Source organism: Aptenodytes patagonicus, chromosome 22 (genome assembly GCF_965638725.1).
Source record: "Aptenodytes patagonicus chromosome 22, bAptPat1.pri.cur, whole genome shotgun sequence".
NCBI classification, from domain to species: Eukaryota; Metazoa; Chordata; class Aves; order Sphenisciformes; family Spheniscidae; genus Aptenodytes; species Aptenodytes patagonicus.
The window spans coordinates 957227-964122 of NC_134970.1; positions in this window are offsets into that span (position 1 = coordinate 957227).

Sequence of the window (6896 nt, forward strand, 5' to 3'; positions counted from 1 at the left end):
TACCTTGAAGAACAGGATGGTTTCTGAAACTGCCAAAAGTGATTGTAATATCTGCATGGGAGTCTTTTTGGGAGACCTGAACTTCTCAAGTGTTACTCTAAAGTACTGTCGTTGTTGATATCAAGACTTGAAGAGAACTGAGATGTGGAGCACTCTTCAAAGGAATTGCTTCATATACGGACCAGCCACAAGGGTTTGTTTACGGCAAAGGTGAAAAGATGGCTGTGGCAGCCAAGTGGTTTGAGGTAATTGGTGTGACCTCCATTTCCACTCTCCCCCATTAGAGAAAATGTCTACTTTTTCACATTTGGGTCTGCTGCTTGGCATTGAGGGAGCAGGGTCATGTTAACCAAGGCTTCTTGGAAGTGGAAATGATAGAAATAGCACAGGCTTGTGGATAAACGCTAATTCTGAGCACATGAAAAGTCCGTCATCTTACATTTTACAGATAAACACATATACTTACCCATAATAACTAGGGAGATTTTACATGTTTAATCTTCACTGATCTTTGTGAAGGATTGATGTAATCCACGATGTTAATGGCTTCTTTCAAAGGTGGTGTAAATTATTCTAGTTTCTAAATCTTGGATGGAAGAAGTTTGCTGTAGCCTACTCTATTCTCTGAACTAATACCTAAATCAATCAATTACAGGTCAATTTGAATTGACCTGTAATCTATCTTGACGCAGAAGACTGAGAATGATTTTTTTCTTTTTTTTTTTTCTTTTCTAAATCCTTCTTTACCTTGTAAACAAAGCACTATGAAGCGGACAGTCACCTATGCATCTCATATAAGTGTAGCTTATTTGTAACTCTGGCTGAGAGGAAACACACGTGTTCAAGTAGAAATGCCATTGTTACTCTCCACTGTATATTTCTATTGACTGGGCTTTAATCCAAGTTAAATACTTGAATTCATTGAGGAGTCAAGAGGGGAGCCCTACAGAAAGGTACTACCAAATTTTTTTGAGTTGCCTAACTACTAGTAGGTAATTTTCTCAACTTTCTTTCCAGTTGAATGTATGCCATTGGGGCTGTTTCTCACTGTGGAATCATTGTGGTGATTAATAGATATGTTGTGTTCATGTAATTTCACTTCTTGGTCCGCAGGGGCCCGTAAGGTAACCAACCTAATGCTTTTTAAAGTTGAACATTTTCCAGCATTTGTGTGGGGTTATAAATGAAGCACTGCCTCCCATGTATCATCCCAAGAGCTGCTTTCTTTCACTGTCCTCCCCTGACATAACAGTAACAGAAAGGGGATGGGCTTATGCTGAAAGTATAGCTGGCAACAGGCTATGTAATGAAAATCTTCCTGTCTCTCTAGAAGTGCCAGTAATTCTTGAGGATGGAGGAGCTCTCTGTATGATTTCCTAGCAGGATTGTTCATGCTTTATAGGAACATTAATTTGCTGCTTAGGAGCAGGGACTCACCACTTGATCCATACCATAGTAATACCATATCAATCCACGTGCAATTAAGTTGCGTGTGTGTGTGTGTGTGTATATATATATATATAAGACAATTATGACTCAGGACAGATAAGCACTGATTGTTGCCATTTCCCTGACACGTGCGCTAGGGTGACCTTAGAGCCATTGGGATGGCAAAACCCTTTCCACGAGGCTGTATGGGATGTCAGTAGACTTCTCAAATTTTCATTTCATTCAGAGTAGCCAGTGAAAGTTAAGGAACTTGAAAATCAGCATTTATTTATATACCTGATGCTAATATGTGTATTTGTAAAACAGCATAATTACAGTCTTTTTGATTCATTTAGGCAGGATTTGAGTTTGGGGTAGGTTTGGTTTGTTGGGGTTTTTTTGTTGCTCGCAGTGTCTCACCATGGCATGACAGATTAGTTTTTGATCAGAATGTCCAGGAAGAGGAATGCTGCATTTCTTCCTGCCAACCTCTTACTTTTCCAGAAGTAATCTCCCAAAAGGACAGGAAGGGAAGCAAAGAGGGAAGTGTTATCACAGAGAGTAAAGCTATTGTTTGTGAGGCAATTAGGCAACTAAATTCTTGTGTGAGTTTGCCCTATCTTACCAGTGATTTTAATGAAGTGTCTAAAGATCTTTGTGATCAGGACTTTTATTGCATATGCATCTGGAGAGATCACACAAGCATGGTTTGTTATCGAACCAACTTTCTAATGTTGGCTGACTTTAAGTATTTGGAAGTTAATACCTAAATGCTATTGGCTATTTGATGTCATTTAGACACACTAATCCTTTGAGCCTGACAAATGTCCATCAGGTGTACTATTACCATGTACCTACTTTATCTGAGGAATTAATCAGTTTGGAAGAGTGATGGCCATGGCTTCAGTCTGTAACTGGCCCCTTTGTAGGAGCGTTTCAATCCAGTGTATCGTAACGGTACAGTGGTGCTACCAGAGGTCTGCAGTGGCCGGTACCAGCTGCCCAGGGAAGGATGCAAGGGCAAGACAAGCATGTGCGTGTCTCCAGAGCACTCTCCAGCTGCTGGAGTTGCAGGGTCATCTCCAGAGATGATGACTTTGTACTGAACAGCTTTCAAGGGGTAAAACTTTCCACTGGCTATTGGCGCTATTATAATACTAAAACTCTTAAAGCAGTGGCAAGGCAGTTTAGACTAAAATATTTCTGCATAACAGGGTCTGCTTGAGGCAACTCCAGTTCATGTGGGCTTATAATCCACATCAGAATTATCCTCCAGGGAATGAGCCCTCTTGCAGTTATTTACCATGCTGTGAGCCCTTCGTGCTTTGAAACTAGGGATAGATACATGCATAAAAGCTAGTAATGCATGCATATATGTGGCAACAGGACTCTTCATGCCGTCAGAAACCCTGGTCACTGAGGTTATGTTGACAAATTCATAGTGGAGATGGTCACCTCTTAGCCCTGGCTGCTGCACTGGAGTGCTTCTCGGTACAGGTTTGTCGCAGGCCAATTCCCTTCCCGCATCTCCTCCAGAGTGGGCCAGGGTTGTTTATTCCCTGCTCCTCGTCCTGGAATTGTTGTGAGGGTGCCAAGGCTCGTAGATCCATGACTCTGAGCAAGGCAGGGTTTAAAGGTCATAGTCAAGGCCATTAATAACAAGGTGCAAACGGCTGGTTTATATGTAATGTGAAGCTTTTTACTTATTTCATTTTTGCACTTTGGGGGCTCTGTTTGCTTATGGAGCACTTGGTGTCTGGTACCTATTTAGGCTGAGAGCAGGCAATTGGGTTCCTTCAGGCCTTCAGAGGAATGCAGAAAATTGTTCTCTGGTGTTGTAATTCTGCTGGGATAACTGGAGCTTATTTGTCTCACTGCTTATTAAATGCATACTTGTCTTGAGGTCCTCTTTTTTTCTGAGAAACATTGGGTGAATCCCAAGGACCACAAGTGAGAGGAAGATTCCAGGGGGAGGGGGAGAGTGAAGTGCCTGCACCTCTCTACAAACTGCATCATCTGCCTCCAGTGCCAGCAGGATGAAGAGGTTAAATATGAGAGCAAACTCCCTTAGAGAAAAGGAGACGTATGTACGGGGCTCGTACAGACATAAATTAATTTTGCCCTTCCCCCTGCCCAGAGATGACACACTGAGGGGAGATGCACCTCCCAGACTACTAATATATGGGGTGTGTGGTTGGGAGCCACATGAGGCGGTGCTGAGATTTCAGAATGGGACCAGCTGTGGAGGTAGGGAGCAGATGTGCACTGATGCTGTATTCTTAGCAGAGGACAGCATTGGTAGCAAGGGCAGAGAGAGCAGATGGGGTTCATACTCTACCAGCCTCCGAGTAGTACCCAGCTTGCCCTGTTTTGCTGTTAAAAAGGACAGACAGACTCCTCCCTTCTCTCTTCTGCAGTTAAGGCTGTATGGCTGCATAGGTGACATGCGAGCTATTCTGATCATCTGCTTATGGGTCAAAAATCTCTAAACATCAGGTCACATTGACAGTAGCAATCATAGTGGGCTTCTGTGTTCAGTCTTCTGTGGTCTGAATTCACCCAACTTCTAATAAAGGTGGAGAGAGAGGAAAGGCGGCTTCAGTTTCCAGCTCTTGTCTCTAGTCTCCTGGCTCCCTCCTCCCTTTCTTGAGCCTCCTAAGTGGGGCGTGCTCTGCATGCCCCAGCCCTTAGCACTGTAGGAAGAAGACAGTGATCAGGGATGCTGCTCATGCGCTTGGAATTTTGCTCGTTTCCAGCTTCGATTGTTGTATTGTATTTTTGGTAGGCCCTTCGGTGAGTCTGGTCATTAGGGAAAGCTAGATAACACACCCACACTTATTGCATCAGTAAGGGTGCATCCACGAAGATGAGTATGTTTCTCCATTGGGGATCTTCTTGCTTTGGTTATTTCTGGCCAGTGACATTTTCCTTTTACTCTGGATGCATTGAATTGTGCAATCATACCGTGGCCTCATCAGGTCGGACCCTTCTCTTAAGAACCTCTTGGTTTCTTTTCTAATTTGGCTTTAGGCTATCATCAGTTATAAAACAGTGTGACACAGTATGTGACTATTGCATTCTCCTGCATTGACTCATCAGCTGAGATTCCAGAGCAGTAACCCCCTTGCTGCTAGCTGGAGCAGCCCTCCGTGACTCGGCTTCAGTAATAAGGGATGTGAAAGCTCCCACACAGATCTTGATGGGTTATGCAAATGTTAGTCAAAATGCCCCAATAAATCTGTCCCTGAGAGCTGGACCTGTTACAGCAGATGACCCCCACAGAGCACGCTGTCACTGGCACACGTACGCGAGAAAAGCCTTTTGTGTAGGTATGAACATGGCGGTGAAGAGAAAGGGCACATGGCAGCGACAAGGGGGCTTTAGGACTGGGGTGTAGCTGAGCAGTGTATACGCTCTGCATTGCTGGGGGTCAACAGCTTAATCGATCTTATCACTACATCCATCCAGAAAAACGGTGGTGTCGCCTGGGCTAAGGCGCACTCTCACTCGCGCGTGGTTTAGTGGAGAGAACACCCCGAGTTTGTGTGGATCCCATGTTGCCAATGCTTTCTACCTCTTGTGTGCCCTGTCCAGCTTCTTCAGAGAAGGTAATTTATTCAGAAGCTCATTAAGCAATTAACTCTGCTCCTTGTCCTTGAGTTCAGACATGCTTTTGACTGGAGGATAATTAGAAGATGGTCTTGCATAAAAGGCTCACTGCACGTTTTAGGCAGGTAACTTGAGGGGCTTGTGAGAGGAACTGAGTGTTCCCTGACAAGACTGCAGCCTTCATAAACGTTTATAGATGGAAAACATCTGCTTGCTGAGGATGAGTGTGCTGAAGGGGAGCTTCGGTAGGGCTTATCTGCGGGAAGACATAGACTGAATTTCCCTCAGCCCGCAATGGGATGTCTTCTTGCACAAGCACTGGGAGTTAGCTCTCGCTAACCAGTGTATTTCTGATTGCCAGGCATTGTGCTTTTGCTAATTGCTTGTTAATAAACAAGAAGCAAGTGCAGTCTTGCGTAGCCCTTTGCAGAAGAAACGCTCACCTCTTCTGTCGGGTAGACTCGAGATCGTCAGGCTGTCTCCATGTCTGCTCCTCCAGGTGCTTCTGTAATACTGGTACTTGCTTCCAAGAATTTTTAGTCCTCTGATTTACTGCTGTGCTGTGACAGGGGAAGGCAGCCGGGCAGGGAGTCCCATCGTGGCAGTGGACCCAGCAGGACTATGGAGGGTTGCCTTCTCAGCTGTGGTTATTCTACAAAGTGCTGAAGGCATCCAGTTTTAGTATCTCAGTGATGGTATGGGAAGGGGGGAAGTCAACTCCCGAGGCCAGGTTGTCTTGGGTTTTTCTCCTTCGTTTTAGAATGTTCAACATCTGCATTCAAAGGGAAGACATATTTTGGCAGCAGCCATTGATTAAGGTGTCATTCATCAGGTGGGCCTACAGATTTGCTACGGAGCAGTATTTCTGCTGGAAGACACTTCCCAGGGGTCGTCTGGAGAGGAAGAAATGTTTATTGACGGCTGACCCCAGGTCCCCAGGCACTGGGTCCCTCCCAGCCCACAGAGCGTGTCCTGCTCTGGGAGGGAGGCTTGGATTGATTGCCGAGGGGGCAGCATTTTTTTAAAGTCTGTCGTAAATTGATGGTAGGTGGAGCAGTAATGAAGATAAATGAGGGAGCTCTTCCTGGTAGATTAGCCTGCATGCTGACGAACGCTGTGCTACGGCAGGCTTGAAATGCCTTTGGCCTGGCTCAGACCTCCCGCTCACCTGTCAGCATTCCTCGGCACAGCCAAGACGGAGCAAATCTTTGGGGAAATTGCCTCTCCTTGAAATTCAGAGAGCTTCGAAGGGCCTGGGGTGAGACCCAGGAGCCTCCCAGGTAAAACACCAGCTTGAGTGCAAGTTCTGCAAGAGCAGAGGGGGTGAAAAGTGCTGCTCAGCCCTCTCGTGCTGTCAGTACGGGATTCAAAAGGGAGATGGTTTAATTCTGTAAGAAACGGGTTAGGCAGCGGGGAGGTGGGATTCCTGTAACTTTTTTAAGAGCTCTGTTAAAACGTCACCTTTTTGCTTGTCCGTGGCTCTGCAGCAGCTCTGCTGAAGGTCCTTTTTCTGTATGAGCAATCTTGGTGGTCTGGCACAGATTAAGGTGCTCTAATCTGGCCCATGGCAGACTCTTTAAATTCTTTGAGCAGTTCCCATCAAAGCGGTTTTCAAAGTGGTTTTCTCTCACCACTTAAACTAATATTTCCTAGGGCCATTGGGTAAAATCCCCATTCAGAGATGCTCTTCGTGCAGTAGCCGATGGGTGTCTTAGGACCAGAATAATCTTCTTTGCCTTAATCCCATCCTGCTGCTTTGACCTTCCTTCAGACATTGCAGTTGTAGCCTGCTCAGCTCCCTCTGCCCACACATCTCGCTGCTGCTGGGAGAAAACCCCGACTCCTCGGAGAGCTTTGAC